Source organism: Equus przewalskii, chromosome 14, assembly GCF_037783145.1.
Source record: "Equus przewalskii isolate Varuska chromosome 14, EquPr2, whole genome shotgun sequence".
Taxonomy (NCBI): domain Eukaryota; kingdom Metazoa; phylum Chordata; class Mammalia; order Perissodactyla; family Equidae; genus Equus; species Equus przewalskii.
Window position 1 is genome coordinate 21,305,048 of NC_091844.1, and position 19,563 is coordinate 21,324,610.

Here is a 19,563-nt window from a genome sequence, read left to right on the forward strand (position 1 = left end):
TCATTTTTGCCTATGGACCCCACAGAGCCAAGTCTCAGGCATAGATGTTGACAGTCTTCGTTTGGTTATGAATTCCATCGGAGAGCTTATCTACAAGAAGCAAAGTCCCGTTCCAAACAAGGAATATTCAACTCTGGGCTAGTCTCCAGTCAAACTGAGATGCATTTGCTTGTTTTTCCTCACATATTGCACAGGATCTCCTGATATTTAGCAAGAAGATTGTGATGGTTTTATTGCCCAACTTGGCCCTTGCTCATTCCATTATCTCCCAAGATGCCTGTTTCTCTTCCATCATCACCCACCACTCTGCCCCTTGCTCCTTAGACTTCTGCTAAACTGGCCTTCTTTCCATTTCTTAGACAAGCAGAGACTATTTCACTCACAGGACCCTTTCCCTTGCTGTTGCCTCTGTTTGGAATATTCATTTAAAGACGTGCATATGCCTGCTTCCATCTCATAATGTGTTGTAACCTCCCTGCCATCTCCCCAGAGAGGCCTTCTTTGACCACGTTTTCTAATTTTGGCTTTCCAGGCAATATCCCATGACCCTGTTGCATCTTTGAAGCCGCGTTCCTAAGGGTTACTGTAGATATTAAATGAATTTACTGTTTTTCCTGTTTAACTTGAAAGGTGACTCAGGAGTCTTGAGGATTTGTGAGCCTGTTTTACAGAAGAAAAGGAATGCCTTCAGGAAACTTTTGATCACTGACTGGCCCACCCTCAGCAGCCATTGAAGCCCAGAAGTCAGACTGCCCAGGGACTTACCAGGAGTGACCACTCTATAAAACTATAAAACGCCCCTTGCTTTCTGGGCCGGCCGGTGGCGCAGCAGTTAAGTGCACACGTTCGGCTCTGGTGGCCTGGGGTTTGCCGGTTCGGATCCTGGGTGTGGACATGGCACCACTTGGCACACCATGCTGTGGCAGGTGTCTTGCATATAAAGTAGAGGAAGATGGGCATGGGTGTTAGCTCAGGGCCAGTCTTCCTCAGTGAAAAGAGGAGGATTAGCAGCAGTTAGCTCAGGGTTAATCTTTCTCAAATAAAACAAAAAAACGCCCTCTGCTTTCTGTTCCTGGGGAGGTGGATTTGAGCGAACCCAGGCTCACACCTTCTCTCATTTTGGCCAATTAGAATAAATCTTTCTCCATTTCTAAGCACTGATGTCTCAGTGTTTGGCTTGCTGTGGATCGCACACATAGACTTGAGATTAAGAGGTACAGTATTGATTTCTTCACACTACATGATTGTACACGGAATTTTATATATATATATATATATATATATATATATATATATATATATATATATATATAGTTTGTTTACTTGATGTTCAGACAAAAATGAAAGTTTTATTAACCATGGCCTTGCCTATTCTCAGAACATACAGTATTACTTTTCACTTGGTGATATTAATAAAAGCCAACTTATGGAATCCTTATTATGTTCTGGACTATTCTTAACACAAAGCTCATTTGATATTCAAAATAAGCCCTCAAGTTACTTAACTCACTTTCCTTTTTCTGGAAATGAGGCAACTGAGATACAGGGAAGTCATATCAGTTACCTCAGACACACAACTAAAGATCGCATCAGGCAGTTAAGACCCAGACTCCGTGATCTCAAATGCTAACTACCTTTCTTGAGTTAATACTCAAAAATATTTATTAATGAATGAATGAACATGGAGTGTATGAAAGATGAACATAACCAAGATTTGCAATTCTCTTCTAAATACACAATAAAGCAAAAATCTATACCATACATATGACTAACATCTGATTCTAATTCAGCTCAAAACTAATATTATTACAAAACTATATCTCACCTGGCATGGTTCAGTTTACAGATGCTTGGTTGGAAAATTTCAGAATCATTAAATATCAATGCAAATTTATGCTAAATTTAAACTTAAAAACCAAATGCATGCATTCAGTGCTGGGAAGCCCAGGAGGGAGGTGGTGGCCGCTCAAGGCGGGTAGCAGCAATTTCACATGGTTTTTGCAGTGGGTTGAAACCTTTGGCAGTTTCTGGCCAAAAGACAAGATGTAACTATTTAAATGTTAATATTTATTAAAATAGAATATTTAATCATGTATGTAAAAATGCTATCTTTTACCTGCAATGTATGCGGAGAGTCAGTGAAGAAAGTGCAAGTGGAAAAGTGTGTGGCTATTTGCAGAAACTGAGTCCTTTCGTGCACTGACTGTGGTAAAGATTCCTGTAGGGGAGCAGTCTGGTAGAAAGGGAGACGAGGTCCAAACCAGAGGAGACTGTGGAAGTGGACTCCACCTCCCGGCCCTGGAAAGAAACACTTGGGCTGAGGAGATGTAGGGTGGGGGAGCAGTGACTATAAAGACGCCGTGAAATGCTCAAGATCAGCAGTATGATAGCAAAGGTTATGAAAGTAAAACCCCAAGAGTGATATTAAGCAGCAGGCATGGATTAAGAAACTTAATTAATAGAAAGATCCAATGTCAGCCTCAAAGTGAGAAAACTTTTATGATAAATTAGTGGTTTGCCAACATTCTGAGGAAAAAGGCAACATTTCAGAATTGGAGAAAGAACAGTTTACAAGTTCAGAAGGAATCTATTCTGGAGCAGATGTGGCACATCTTTTTTGAAGCTTCCAGCAATAGAACCTCTTTGCACCTTCATTTACGTGAAGGAATACGCTGAAAGCACTTTTAGAGAAGATTTCCATATCATGCAGAGAAGGAACCAGCCAGTCAGGGGCAAGGTAAACAGTCACTCAACCAAGCGGCGAACCCACATGCAGAAATCCCTGCCAATGCTTGGTCCTCCAAAGCAAATGAAACCCCAAAAGAGCAAGCAGAGGTGAATAAGAAGAAAAGAGAAAGGAACCAAGAGTGGCAGAAGAATAAAAAAGAAAGAGCTAAAATGAGAAGACCACAAAAAACACTGAGTAAGTCAGTAGCCTGGAAAGCATCAAAAGAGACAGGAGGTGGGCTGGAGGCTGAAAGTGGGAAACCCCAAGGCCAGTGGCTCAGAAAGGAAGAGAAGCAAGATGAAGAGCCAGGGCAAATGTGGAGGGAGAAATGGAGGGAGATGGGTCATGAGGAAGACACACAGGGAAAGAGACAAAAGCAGGGGCAGGACAAAAAAAATGACATTCGGGAGGTGAAGCATATTCTAAGAAGGAAAAGAAGAAGTTCCCAGGATACTCCAAAGTTGAAGAAACGGAAGATCAGGATAATCCTGCACAATGTAATTTCACCTGAAGGGAACTTTTAAAGCAGGTCTGAGATGGCCCAGAGAATGAAATAGCAATCAAAAAGCTAAGGAAGAAGTCTTATCTCAGTATTATGGAGTGACAAATGAACACCACAAATCCAGAGGGGAATTGCTAATCATCCTTAACAAGAAAATCAGCAAATACCCCACCTTTAAATTATGAAAGGACAAAGTCAGACTTTTGAAATGAATATTTTTATATTTCAAAAATAATTCCATTTTACTATTGATGTCTTCCTTTCACTGTTGTTTATAAAACATGTAAGGAATTATAATAACTAGAATTATGCTTTCCAATACTGTATTTTAAAGATAAGAAAAATATATTTTTTGGTAGCACTTTTGTGAAAAAATAAAATATATTATGTTTGAAACACGAAACACACATACATGCATGTTCATTGTTTTTCCAAGCAGGGTTAAAGTTTGGTTTGAGCACATGCCCACTAATTAGAAGTCTCCATCATCTTTCTTGCATAAATCACATCCAAAAATGAATTCTATAGAATTTCAGTATCAAGTCCTTTAAAATGGAGAGAGAAATGAAAGCTGTTTGCAAGTCATCTTAGTGCAAAATGCTTCTATCATTTTTTCATTTATTTTTCTGCTTTCTAGTCCTGACTTAATTAGCAAATTTTTAGTGACTTGATTGTCTTGTATTTGAAAGCATTCAACTAATTTTTATGGAAACAACTCTTTTTTGACAATCATAATTGGAGTGATGCAATATTTCACTAAATTATATAAATATAATAATCAATATACCTGGAATGAATAGTCTTGATGAACATAATATTCAGCTTGTGGGAGAAAATATTCATAAACTTCTTAGCGAGTAATCAACCAGCTGCATGTGTTTATCAAACTTTGGCTATCAGTAGTTTTCACAGATAAATACGGGAATGTTGATCAAAAAGCTAAGTGGAGTTTATTTAGGATAAATTCCTCAGTCCTAATGGTCAGTCACAGGTATCTGACAACTGTCGATTATGTTGTTCGTAAATGTCTATAAAGTACCTCCCTCTGCACACGCCCCCCCCAAAATATGCCTCTTTGACATATGGATTATTTTGAGCTAAATGCACTTGAAAAATAGCAGATGCAGGAAGGGCATCTGAATCCTCCCTTTTCTACCTGAAAACAGAAGATAAAAAATCCCATGTGAAAGATGCCCTCCCTGTACCAAGAAAAAAGAAACGTTCTTCAATGGGGAATCATAGCCAAGAGAATTCTGTATAAACAGACCTTGGTAAAATAATTGTTATATTCCTTCAGCTTCCTCACAGAGTTTAGTTACTTTCCCACATTTGCTTCTCTTTGTTCAATCTAGAAATAAAAGCATTTAGGTTTTGCCAATTCTTTTGGCAATTTTTTTGCCTCATTTCCTTATGAGGGCTCCTGTGTCACATAGAACTTAAATAAATTTGTATGCTTTTCTCCTGTTATTCCACCTTACGTCCATTTAATTCTCAGGCCCAACCAAAAAACCCTAAGCAGATAGAGGGAAAATTTTGCCTCCCCTATTATGGGGTTCAGGGCAGGCTGCCCCAAGAGGAGCCCCTCTGGTATGAAGACTATTCCAAGCTGAAGACAACAAAGGCTCAGATTCAGCAAGAACATTTGACCTTTCCCCCCTAATTACCTAAAAGAAATTTAAAATAAAGGTCTGTCCCCAGGACAGACCATCACCATAGATAACTCTGGGTTCGGGTAGACTGGGAGGATCCTTGCTAAGCCCACTCTTACCAAAGCTCTATTTACTAAACATTTGCTTTTCCATTTCCATGTGGGTTGCCTTCCTCCCCTTTGAAGTCCCAAACCACTACCCCAAACGTCCTCCTTGTCTGTAGCTGAAGATACTTAAACAGGTAGCCTCAGCCAGTTGGCTGAGTTGCTCATTTTGCCTGAGCTTCTCCCAGGTACACATGTTATAAAGCTTTGTTTCATTTTCTCCTGTTATTCTGTCTCATGTGAATTTGATTCATTTTCTGGCCAGAAGGACCCAGGGTGGGTAGAGGAAATGTCTTCCTCCCCTACACCTGCATCTCTTAAAACTGAATATCAAAAAGGTGCTTGCTTGCAGGAAGGATCACAGGAAGGTTACCATTCAAGTTCTAACTACAGGCATGGTCCTCTGCTTGAAGATATGTGTTAGAGGCCCTGGTCACATCTCAAACCCTTAATTTGACCTTATTTCTGCAGTAAAAACATAGCCAGAGATCAAAATAATTTTAAGTTCAGTAAATATAGTAGACATATAACCATGATTTTTTCATTATAGAAATAAGAAAACTAAAAGGTTGCAATCCAGGTCTATAAAAATCAGAAAATAACCAATGACGTGGGAACATGGAATGTTTCTTCACATTCCAGAGCACTCAAACCAGAGCATTTTCCCTTTAAAACCTGAAAGATATAATTTCAAGGTAAATAAAATGGTTTCTACCAAACCTGGAAAATAAATTTATGGAAATGATTATCCTGAAAGTAATGAGTACACTGTACCACTGTACAAATATAAATTGCATTCTCAAGTCTGTTGGTAAGGCTACATGGATAAATATCTTCCAAGTTTGCTCTCTCATATTTCCCTGGTAGATTACTCATGATGAATATCAATCATTAAGATTTTTACTAAGTCATCCATACTCAGGGTCTTCAGTGTAAAAAGAAAAAAATCCCTTGATAGGGCAACAAAAAATGCTTTTGATGGAAAGGTGGAAAGTAAGATTAAATTATTTCTCAAATTTTAAATGTGTTCTCAGTACTTGTGGGAACATTGCACAGTGATTAATACAGCTAATGAATCAGTTCCAATGTTTATTAGTTGCATGATCTTGTAAACCTTAGTTTACTTATCTTCAAAATGGCAAAAAAAAAGACTTTCTCACAGTTATGTTGTGTGAAATAAAATGAGATAAACTATGGAACATGTTTGCTACAACGCTTAGTAACAGAGCACGCCCTTGATAAATGGTAATTAAATTTTTTTTATCAGTATTAGCATTTGTAATATTACGTTTGTATGATATTACATTTATATGCTATAAGAAAGCAACAATAAGCTGAGTAGATGTTTGATGAGCCAGTTGATTCTGGGTTTCCACAAGCGACAAGCACTATATACTTTACTGTTGTTAGTAATCTCATGCTTGGTACCACATATTCAGATGGAAGTCACTGGCCCATCACAGAAAATCCAGGGAAACACTCCAAAATATGTACATATTAAATATACAAGAGCTAAATATATGTATTTATTCTAAATCGAATACCACCAGGCATTATACACTAACCTAGAAAATAATAGCAAGGCTCTAAGAGTTAAAAAATTGTTACAGCACAAAACCATGGAATTGTCATAATTCTGAAACTTAATCACATTTTTACAGTTTCTTAAAGCAGGAGCTGGATCTCGTTTTCTGTACTATCCATATATACAGATAAAATCACAGAGGCCTGTGTGAAGTTTTGTGAACATTACAGTAAAGTGATGCAGTTAACTAATGCCTTGGGAAGCTTAGAGTCTTTTGAAGAAATAAGAATTTTAGTCCAAGAAACAATTAATACAAAGAATCAAGACAGTATATAATTAACTAGTATACATTATTTAATAAATGTGATAAGCCATTGAGACAATATCTTGTCTGCTATTAAAAAAATGGTCAATTCACCTGATGAATATACAGGACATGAAGCTGGACTTCATTCCTTGAAGAGAATAGGACCAAGGCTCATGCATCATCTGAGTTGAATGTTTGACCAAGGTTAATGCTTTTGAGTTGTTCTAATTATATCCACAAATCCAAAAGATACATTTTTCATAATCCCAATCAGGAATGACAAGGCAATAGGTAGATATACGGGAAGAGGAAACTCGTTTATTTGTAATGACTATCATGTGCTGATACAAGGAAGTCATGCTTATTAATTAAAAGTGCCTAGCAAAATCACTGAGACAACATTCTCAAGGGCTTAATCCCCAAGGAGCCTGATTGAGCACCCTCACTTGAGAAGCACTGCTATAAAGAAAGTATAATCAGCACATGATCTCCCAGACCGACGACTCCACAACACTGTGTCCTGCAGTAGAGGAAGTTTATAGAAATTGTAAGCCATTAGAGTAAGACTTTGTGAGATCTTAAACATTTGTACTTCCAAAATATCCAGGGTGGGGTCAGTGAAGAAATGGAATAAAACTCAGCTATCTCGTACAAATGAGCAAAACTGGAATTGGCGAATCAAGAAAGCTGACTTTAGTTCAATGTAAAAAATTTTCGGTACGTATTGAAATGGCTTTCTTGGAAGGTAGTGTTACTCTATCATGACAAATCTCTAGAGGAAGCTGAAACAACAGTGGCATATAAATAGCACAAGCACTCCTGTTTTTCTGCTCTACCAATTACAGATACAATTAATTGATCATTACCTTTTTTTTTCTTCTGAGCATAGATGAGGTAAGAATCTTTCTTAGCACAGTGCTGCAGGTAGAAAACAAAATGGATTAAATTTATCATACAACATAAAATCTATTTGATATACGAGAATTAAATTATTTCTATGTCTCTTTAAATTCTAACATTCTGAGTCAAGATTACGTATATTTTTAGAAACATACAATGCATAATTTTTGTGATTCTATTTCCTGTCCTTCTTCTGCGTGCGCAATGTGGAATCCAGAGGGCTTCACTCTAAAATTTTGTAACAGCAGTTTTTCCACAACTTTGTCAAAACATTGAGAAATACTTTCAAATTTTTCCCAGTAAATATTAATCATATCCCAGAAAAATAACAGGACTGAACTTCCTAAAATAAAATAAAAATTCATAAAATATCACTCTATGTGGAAAGCACTTAGTGACCTACAATATAGGGACAATTCTATTGGACTTGTTGCAACTATAATATACGGGGACATGGAAAATTGTGTTTTAACAAGTTTTATGGAAAAAGCTGTGTACTTATGAAAATCAAGTTCTCCAAAGGATGAGAACTAGAAGGAAAAACCTAATTACATCCATCTCGAAAACTGTATTCAGGATGTTAAAATCATATTTTTTGCATCATAAAATTCAAACATTGTATTAGTAATATAGGGTGATGCAATACATTAATAGAACTGTTTATTAAAACTCTTTTCCTGACTTATTTTTACTAGACAATGACAAAATCATTAGTTTTCATGATCACTAAACTTATTCTGATTTAAGTAACTAAATATTCCAGTTTGTATTAGTTATCTCTTGCTGTCTAACAAATTACCCCAGGATTAACATTGTATTATCTCACAGTTCCTGTGGGTCAGGAATTCCAGGTGCCACTGAGCTGGGTCATCTGACACGTCTCTGACAAAACTTCAATCAAGGTGTTAGCTGGGACTGTGCCTTCATCTGAATGGTCAACTCACGGGGACAATCTATTTCTAAGCTCACCCACGTGGTTTTTGGCACGATTCAATTCCTTGTCCCCTGTTGAAGTGAGGTTCTCAGTTTGACATTGGAGCTTCTCTCAGTTCTTTATCATGCGGACCTCTCTGCGGGTCAAATCATTCTATGTCAACTGGCTTCTCTCAGATTCAGTGAGGGAGAAAATAAGAAGTGACTTGTAAAAGTATTTTACTAAAAGTGCTGGTTACTTAAGTAAAATCACATGAAAACCCCATATTTTTCATTGCATTATGGGAAAAAACTATTATTGAAGATAATTTTAAATTCCTACAATTTATTTGGTTTAAAATCTAGTTTAAGAGCAATATGGGTTTTTAATGTAGGAAATTCCAAATTGGTCCTATTGTACAAGTTGTTCCACTAATTATACACTGCATTAAAGTATTTGCTCTTCTTTTTTGTGTATGTGTGCTGAGGAAGATTCACCCTGAGCTAACATCGACTGCCAATCCTCCTCCTTTTGCATGTGAGCTGCCACCACAGCATGGCTACTGACAGAGGAGTGGTGTTGCTCCATGCCTGGAAAGCGACCCCAGGCAGCTGAAGCGGAGTGCACTGAACTCAACCACTAAGTCACTAGGGCTGGCCTCTGCTCTTCCGATTTCCTAATAACTCAGAACTGTATTATATTAGGGTTTCATAGAGTTTCCAAGTTGTAAATGACCTTAAAAATCAAGTCTGACTCCATGTCCATTAAAAGACTTGGAAGTCTTTTCTTCTTCTTTTTTTTTTTTTTTTGCTGAGGGAGATTTACCCTGAGCTAACAACATCTGCTGACAGTCTTCCTTTTTTTCTATGTGAGCCACCATGACAGCATGGACTCAGATGAGTGGTGCAGGACTGAGCCTGGGAACTCAACCTGGGCAGCCAATGTGGAGCACACCGAACTTAACCACTAGGCCTTCACGGCTGGTCCTTGAAAGTCTTTTAACAACCTTGGTATAGGATTGCTATAGCTGACTACTCCAAGTAATAAAAACAAAACAACAACAAAAAGACAAAAACAAGTACAGTTTTGAAATTTTGTAGTTGAAAGCCATCATTGTTCAAGTACTGCTTGTTATCAGTTGTATTCCCACAGCTGCAAACAGTAATATAATTATTCTTCTGTATTAAATGCCTTTCCTTCCTCCTTGAGTAATTTTTTTCTCCATCAACGGCTGTTGAGGAAGTGCAGCCTAACAAAAAGGACATTGGCTTTGGAGGCCAGAGAAACTTTGTCAACGTCGAGAATTAACTGGTATTTTTTCCACGGACTTTGGCAAGTTAACTGCTTTAATCTAAACTTTCTTTATAAGTAAAATGGGGTTAATAATATCTCACAAGATTGATACGATGCTTAATAAGAAAACATATTTTAATCTCATTGCATTATCCTTGTCACGTACCGGGTTCACTCCAAATAAAGATCCTTTCCCTCATTTATTAATTTATGTATTACAATGTAGCATCTGAATATTTAGCAAATTTCCCACAGGATAAATGTAGTTAAGGAGAAAATTCTGTTTCTAAGATAAAAGATGATAAGTCCAGGTACTCAATTTCCCAGCTGACTTTCTTATAGAGCAGATGTGTGTCAGCCCAACAGTCCAGAGTGAAGGAGCAGGACCAGTGGAGAATTCATGCTGGTAGTGGGCATAGCAGCAGCAGTCCACTCGTGCTTCAGGAGTAATAAAGTTCAGAGCACCAGTGTCCAACATTAGGGACAGCCTAGAGTAAACAGTGACTCATCTGCATTTTAGTATGCATTTGAAAAAAGAAACATTTTGATTTTTCAGAAAAAGAAAGAAATTCATTCTTTTTTATTATTCACTTTATTCATTTCAAAAGTTCTTTGGCCCCTGACATTTGGGGACTTGTTTTACTGAATTAAATATATTTGTAGCTATCTTAGTTTCTTTTTTTTAAATTAATGCTTTTCTAAAATGCCTGAGAGTTCCTAAAATGTACTGTTTTACTAATTTCTTTAAAACTCACCCGTCTCAATCTTGCTCACTCATGCTTTTAACGAAGAAAGAGGGTAAAAGAAAAGATTCTCAGATGTCCTATATCTTGTAGCCTTTTAGTTGAACTCTATGGTTTGTAACATATCAGTGTAAATAAGCAGTTTTAGAACAAGCACTAAACTTGGATTCAGAAAAGTGGATTCTAGCTCAAAGTCTACAACTAACTAGTCAAATAACAGGAGCGTGTAGATTTAATTATTCTCCCTAGGTTTTAGTTATGTTTGTTCAAAATGGGAAGCAAACACAAAATATGGAGGCCCTAAAAGTGCACGGCAGGGACTTCCCATATAAAAGTAATCTAGAGTCCTTACCTGTTAAAAATGAGACTCCTGCACTCAAATCCAGATACACTATAGTAGCTCAGAGGAACAAATCACACCTTTCTGTCCTAGGAAGGAACTGTGGCATGGATGATCTCACAGGTGACTAAGTATTGGAAGGGCACTTTAAGAGACCTGACATGCTAAACATATCATGTTCAGTATGACTTTAAATTGCATACTCAATCAGTTTATTACTAGAAAGTGTTTCTTATGAAATGATGCAACAGATACTACTGTTGCTTTGCTACATGTACGCTCACTGGTAGGAACTATTCAAATAATTAAAGCACTCGAAATGGTTTTCAAAAACTGTATTGCAAATACATAAAAATATGTAAAATGTATTATCTCTATTTTTTCTACTTGTAATATGGAGTATACTTGTTCCTAAGAGTTTCTGTGTCAGTCAACTTAAAACAGCCATACATAGTGTAAGCCTTTAACCAGTGTAAGGCTGGGCAGTCACGTAGTATATCTATATCTAAATCTATATCTATATCTCTGTCTCTGCCTATACTTATACCTCTATCTATCTATCTATCCATTTCTCATCTTATATGCTATTTGTAAAAGTCAGTCAGCAGAATTATAGTTGCTGGTGTGAGCCTCTGCTCAAGCATGTAAAACCTCTCATATAATCTTGGAGAATAAGAGAAATAAACCCTAATTGTTCTTATGGTAGGCAGCTTTCTAAAATAACCCTAATGATCCACATCCTTGCACAATCCCCTCCTCTTGAATGTGAGATGGACCTACTGATTTGCTTCTAACAAATAGAATGCCCTAAAAGTAACAGATCGTCAATTTCAAGTTTAGACAGAAAACTCTGTGACTTCCTTCTTTCTCATACCTCATCTCTTATCTTCTTCTGCTCTCTATACTCCTCTCTCTCTCTATCGCTCATTCTCTTTCTCTCTCATTATCTTCCTTGCTTGCGCTGATGGAGCGAGCTGCCATGTTGTAAGCTATTCAATGGAGAGGACCATGTGACAAGAAACTGAGGGCAGTCTCTGGCCAAAAGTCATTGAGGAATTGAGGCCCTCAGTCTGATGGTCCCCAAGGAATGGAAACAGGCACAGCACCATGTGAGTGAACTTGGAAGTAGATCCTTCGCCAATCTAGCCTTCAGATGAGACTGCAGCCCCAGCTGACTTGTGAGAGAATGCAGTCTTGTGAGAGACACTGAGCCAGACAATCTATGCCAGGATTCTTAAGCCACAAAGACTGTGAGGTAACAAATATTTTGAGCAGCTAAATTTTATCATAATTTACTATGCAGTAATAGATTCCTCCTGCTGTATTGACTTCTGGTGAATGAAGACTATATTATGGCTTTGTATGTTATACTATTACCTTTATTACTTATCTTAAGGGTGTGCAAATTAATACTGGTTGGTGCTAGCAACAGAGAATAAGTAGGCTTGAATACCCATATTTCATACGTATATTGTAGCCTTATGCAGTCACTGCACACAAATCCTGAAATCTTAGTGAATCGAAATTTAAATCTGAGTTTTCAGTTTGAAGCTGTAAATGTCTATGAAATATTTCCTGCATTGATGATATAACAAAGCAACTTGTTATTCTCAGAGACAATGAGAGAACATGAAATGAGAACCAATGTACCTATTAGGTTAACATGCACATTTATCTTATTCAAATTCTCATGTCAAATGATAAGAAAGGTTTTCAAATTTAGCCTTAGGCTCTTCATAGTCCTGCCTCATCTCTTCATAGCTCCTTTTTCATTTTATGTCTTTTCAATCATTTGTTTTCCTTACCTTTAAAAGTGGCAGGTTTCTGAAGGTCTTATAATTGAATTATCCATTAAAATCTGCCTGAAGTAATTACCAAGGATTAGGAAAGAAAGTTGACAGGGTTTTAATGCTTCAAGTAAAGTGATAAATATAATATGATCCAGGGATCAGAGTAAGTGGAAGTGACTGCATTGTGTATCTTAATGCTGGTAAATGCTTCTCTAGGTTATTTAAAGATGCTAAATAGGAGGTTCCTGGGAAGGAAGAGAACCCTTCTAATTATCTCACTCTGAAAAGGTTAGCTTTAGAGCTTGCAGTTAGCATCTTTGTCTTTGGGGCCTGAATGACAATTAGCCAAATGTCACAAGGTAATTGTAGCCTTAGTTAATACATTAAGCAGACAGTTACTCCAGGATGGCAATTTTGATATGTGCGATTGCCTCCCATCAGCAACTGGGTAACACTTCCTGCCAAGTGGTCAGAACTCGACAAGGAATAGAAACAAGCAGAGAAATAAATGTGAAAGAGCAATACCTGAGATCCCCACAACGAGAGACCCAGGTTTGCAATGCCTTCTCAACTAGTAAGAGACTTGCCTCTTATTGCATATATTAAAAAGGACAACTAATATTAAACAACCAGGTGTGTAAAATAAGATTGGAAATACCTTAACAGCCCATGACTAACTCAAAACCAGCCATATCTTGCCAGTCTAAGGTTGAATTGCCAACATGGAGCATATTATGATATTAGTATTTAAGAAAGCACTTAGTACTAAGTATTAAGACAAAAGAAGAAGAATATTCAGTTGATTTATATTTAGGATGCCATTAGCAATTGTAGGGACCTGAAATTGGCCACCCCAAGATATGTCTCTTTGGCATGAGGATTATTTGAGGCTGATTGCTTTTGATAAACTGGGACAGGGAAGGAGGCTCTGAGGAATGGAACTTGCCCTTTGTTAGGACACATTTACATTTGTAAGGTAAATCTCTATCTGTAAAAGGTGCCTCCCTCTCTGTACCAGGAAGAAGAAAGGAGATGACCTTCTCTCTAGAAACTCTTAATCAATACCAAAGGCAAGGACTTAAATCTGCATTTTATTGTGCTTGTTTGGTAACCTCCTGTAACTGACTTCCTTCCCCCTCCCAATGTGGGCATTTCGTTAAGGATTAAGCATCTTTCCTTAGGCTAGGAACTGATTGCTGAGCTCACCTGTGACCACCCAGCTCAAGACAATAGACTCGCCTCCGGCTAAGCCCTCTGAGACAGCAGACCACTACCTGCTGTGTCCATCAAGCTCTGTGCTGACAGGGCAATCTTGTGACTATTGTGGGAGGGACATTTCAATCACATGTGAAACACCCTGTTTGGGGGTATATAACCACTATGTGCACCCCACTTCTTCCGTGCCCTTTCTTCCTTCAGGAGGAAAGGCCCCGGGCCATGGTTCCTCATAAAGCTTTGTTTAATTTTCTCTTGCTATTCTGTCTGATGTAAATTTAATTTGTTCTCCGGCCAGATGAATCCACATTTGGGAAGACGAAATGTCTTCCTCCCCTACACAATCAATCAGTGGGGAAATCTTTTATACAGAATTCTTAATAATATGTACATAGTAAGTTTCAGTCTTTGGAAAATTGACAAATATATTTTATTATTTGACCCTGATAATAACATTGTGAGTAAAGTAAGAGAGGACTTTTATATTTTACTGTCATTTAAAAACAATAGAAAAACAAAATTTCAGAAAAGTTATACTATTTATCAAAGAGAATATAGCTAGAAAATAGGAGCACTAGTGTGTATAACAAAATAGTTTTACCCCAGCTGTTTCTTTAGCAATTTAAAAAATTTTGATTGTGTTGCAAACACACATTGTGGGTGTGTGTGTCTGTATGTGCAGACATTTGCATCAAATAAATTCTGGCACAGGACTTCCATTTATTCTTTTGCTAGGGATTTTTTTTACAGTAGTATTCTTTTCAGAGTGGAGGATAAATGTAGTTGCCTATATGGATTGCACGGACTTACTTGAGCATACGTGAATAAACATGTTTCTTGGCAATGATGCAAGTAAGTATAGCTCCTTTTCCCTGAAATCTTATTTTTGACTTCAAACCTACATGAAAAAGAGATTCTCATCAAGTAAGATATGAAACATTATCTCACTCATTAAAAAAAACCCCTGTTCTTTTCTTTTAACTCCAAGATAGTTCATAAGTACTAGCTATCCTAAAGCAACCATTTTAGAGAGATTTATAGAACCAAAGAATTAGAAAATGGGATCTGAAATGATTGCATATTTTTGCTTCTTATTCGAAGTAGTTTTACCAAACTAAGAATCTCTTTAGACAGGGCAGAGAATAAAACTGAAAATTTAACTGACAAGCCTGGTTTGAAAGAGCTAAAGAAAAGCTATTCACTAGTTCTAAAAATAATAACTAGTCATCAAGAATGCCTGGTGAAAGTGTCCAGTGACATTAATGAGTTGAAAATAAAACGTACGGTTTCAGACAAGGAAACTTTATAAGAGCTTGAGTCAGATATAGTCTATACAAGCTGGAAGCCCTGGTGAAACTCTTCCAATGATCTGGTTCATGGGCAGTGTATATCACGCTATCAACTGAATATCTGTGTCCCGCCAAAATTCATATTTTAAATCCTAATGCCCAATGTGATGGCATTTGGAGTGGGGCCTTTGAGAGGTGATTAGGTCATGAGGGTGGAACCATCACAAATGGGATAAGTGCCCTTATAAAAGAGACCCCAGAGAGCTCCCTCACTCCCTTCCACTATGTGAGGACACAGCAAAAAGATGGCCATCTGTGAACCAGGAAGCAGTCTCTCACCAAACACCAAATCTGCCAGCACTTTGATCATAGACTTCCTGCCTCTGGAAGTGTGAAAAATAAATTTGTTTCTAAGCCACCCAGTCTATAGTATTCTATTATAGCAGCCTGAATGTAACACAGGAAGCACAAAATTCGTTGTGATAGTGCTGTAGTATATTTGTACGTGCATGTTGGAGCTGAGGAATGAAGAGTTTTGCTGCTCAAGACCATACAATGTAGGGGTAAGCTCATACGTTATCTAGGATAAGCATTCAGAAAATAGTGATGCATAGCACCAAGAACTAACCTACACTCTAACAAATTTACTTAAAATTGTTTCAGATCGAATCCAAGCTCTTTTTCACTGAAACATACAGGAACACTTTTATACGCCTCATCTCTCCTGAAAATAATATGCTTTCCTTTCATCATTCCTCAAATGGGGCTGGAAGAAGCAGGGAACAGAATGGCTTTTTTTTTCCCCTGGGAGAAAAGGCCTGTCTCTAAGACCTTCAAAGTGCTGTGAGAAAACTCTAATAAATATTCCCCTAAGAAAGAGGATGTTTTGTGTGAGCCAAATCAGCATTATGTCAGTTCATTTGAAGGAATGAGAAAAGATCTGGCAGCTACAAAGATTGATGCTCAGTGAAACAAGTCATTAGGTGGTTGGGTCACGTTTTGAAAAATAGATTTTGCTCCCCCTCCCCTTATTTTAATGAACATATCAAGGTGGAAATTTTATTCATAAGTCATTCTGAAAGACAGTGTTCACATAACTAAAAATTTTATTAAGAGGAAAGACATTTGTGCAACCATCCAATGATATCCTTTTTATTGGACTACTGTTAAAGAATTATATCTTATACAATATTGCAAATCATTCCCATAAACATTGTGATGGGGATGAAATGTCGTTTGGCTATACAGGAGCTCTCTGGCAATATCAATATTAAATTTATTTAATGCATTGTGTCCCATCATCTGGGTTGCAAAAATATCTTTTGCTAAGTTAAAAGCTTTGTTAGAGAAACACAAACAAAATAACGAAACAGAATTACAGTGCAGTGCTAATAATGGCCATGTGGGACTACATTTTAAAGTAGTCCAAATTTAAAATTAAATTAGGCTTAGACAAATCATAAGCATTTTTGGAAAAGAAACACTACTTCCTTATTCAGTCAGAGCTAAAAGACTTGCCACCGAAAGACATGATTTGGAGGGGAAAAGACAGATATAACAGTTAAGAAGAAAATATTCATCTTTCTAATGGCTATCTTGAAAAGTTAGAAGTAGAAAGAAGAACCTTGAAGTTGATATTGTCCTTCATTCACAGTCGCTGGAGCACGGGAATCAGAGAGCTAATGTCGCCTCACACATACTTAGGGTTCTGCCAGGCCGTGTTCAATACTAATTAAAGCTCTTAAATGACAGGGTCACAGTGCTAAAACAGACCTTGGCTTTCAAAGAAGACAAGAAGCACACATTTCCAGATGAGTATTCAGAGACTGGGCTCCTGAAAATGTGCAGACATTACCTTTCATGAGTGTACAAGAAGGAGAGAGAAATCTCACCTCCCTTGCTTCATTTCCGTTCCAGCGGCTCCCCATTGTTAGCCCTGTCAAGTTGGGGCCAAAAGCTAGATGGGTGGCAAATTGTGAATCAAGAAAAAGTCTGATTCAAAAGGTCAGATGATCTTTTGCGAATATAGTTTCTTGTGAGTAAATAAATGGGGGACAAATTCTGAACTACTGACTAACGACCTATTCTTCTGTCCAGTGCTGGTGACCTTGATAAGTACTCTGATCTCTAGCTCTTGTTTGGTGCTTGAGGTTGCCAAAGTGACTATAAAAATTATAGGAAAAGAGGTATTGAGTATTGAACAAAAGAATATTTTTCTCTTTACTTTGCTCAATAGAAGGCGATATCAACTGGTAGTAGCCATTTGAATCATGCTTGTCAGAAGATTAGAACAGATAATTTCAAGATGGGATTTTAGGAACATAAAAGATTTTGTCTAACAATTAACCAAGATCTGACACTGGCTCTGAATTTCCGTTGTAATTATTCTTTTAGTACACAAATTGAATGGTTAAAAGTTTTCTTTTATAGATGTGTATATGTGCATAGGAGTCATAATATATTAATCAATTATGATTCAATAACATGTTGGCATTCTTGAGTTAATCAGATTTGCTAACAAATTATTTAGATTCTAGAAGATATAAAGGAAACCTAAAAAGAATAGGCATTAGGCAAGTAAGGTCTGATTTTAGTATTTGGTAAGAATGATCAGAAAATGTTCAGGATATCTGAGCATAAGGAACATTTGAAAACAAGAGGAAGAAAGAATTGGATAAAACGCTAATGAAGCACAGAACAACCTTAATCAATATAACAACTTTCCTTATTTCCACTCATTTTTATCTGCCTTAAAAACCCTTTATTTAACTTCCTTCAGAAGATGGGGCAGATAATAAAACCCTCATTACATGGTCTTGGATTTATCAGCTTTAAAAAAAATAAAAGGATTGTGAGGAGTTAGAGATTAATGTGCTTTGCTATATATTTATTTCCAGAGGGTTCTGTATCTTACTATTACAGTTCATTGGCAAATCCTGAAAATGGAAGACCATGCAAAAAGAGAGTTGCAACATGTCCCAATGCAAAAATCCCTATATAAATTTCCCTAAGAAAAAATATCTTTTTTCTCCTTAAAAACCTTAAGGAAATAAAAATCCTGATATCCAAGGGTGGTCTAGTTATTTGCAAGCTTTGACTGTTAGAATTTCTTTGTTATAGCAAACTGACTTTTATATTTATATTTAACCTATTGGTCCAAAAACTCTGCGGCCATGTAGGTGAAGTATAATCTTTCTTCCGAATCATAAAACTTATGTAAAATAAACATAAATTTCCCCATGAATCTTTAATCAATGAAAACTTTTTTTAATGTATGGTATTGATTTATTTTCTCTACTGATTATTCTCCCTGGACATATTCCAGTTTGTCAATGTCGCTGTTTAAAATGTGAGGCCCAGAACTGAACTCAATAATAGAGGTATAAAATGATAGAGAAATACAGTTTTGTGTTTTTATCCTCCTTACCTGAGATACAGTACTCCCTTTCAGACAGCCTGATTACATCAGACTCTGAAATTGCCAATCATGTCATTTACTCAAATTTTATTTCCAGACATCTACAACTTGATGTATTTTTGACATATGATTGCATTAAGTAAAGACACATTATATACTTGTTTTATTTAATAAATACAGGATGCATTATTCTTTCCTATTAAACTTATACTTAGATGATTCAGTTCATTATTCCAATTTGCTGAGATCCTTCTAGAGTCTACTCACTATCCAAGTTATTAACAAATTCTCTCATCTTTCTCTTATCCGAAGACTTGACAAACTGAAAGAGCAGGTTGAGGCTTTAGAACTCAGACAGATGAGAAATTTAAGTGTTAATCTCTTACTAATTATGTAAACTGAGCTTTTGCAATTCAACTTCTTTACCTGTAGAATGGGGAAGGAGTCACTTGAGTAACAGAATTCTAGGGAGGACTAAAATTAATTACGTAAAGTACTTATCACAATTTCTGACCTAATGACAAGTGTTTACTCATCATTATCATGACAATAAGTACAGTTTTCATCCAAGTCATTGGTAAAAATAAACACAAATTCACATCTCAACATTGGAGTCCATCAATGCATTTGTACAAGGACGAAATGGTTTCTCCTAGATTACAATGACCTTAGGAAAAGCTAATAAATCTCTCTCTCTGGGGCGGGGGGGGGGAAATGGATGCAAATTGAAATTTAGTACACTTCAAGTTTTCACAAATTTTGTAAAATTACCAATTAGAGAAACTGGGTCTCAGATCTCCTTGCCTCTCTAGACATAAAGAAAGATATTTTATTCTACTAAGATTAA

The 19,563-nt window shown here is 36.8% G+C and overlaps 1 pseudogene; it reads left to right on the forward strand.

The window, feature by feature from the left end:
- Positions 1-2,102: 2,102 nt before the first annotated feature.
- Positions 2,103-3,252, forward strand: LOC103553952 (cell growth-regulating nucleolar protein-like; annotated as a pseudogene).
- Positions 3,253-19,563: the final 16,311 nt, after the last annotated feature.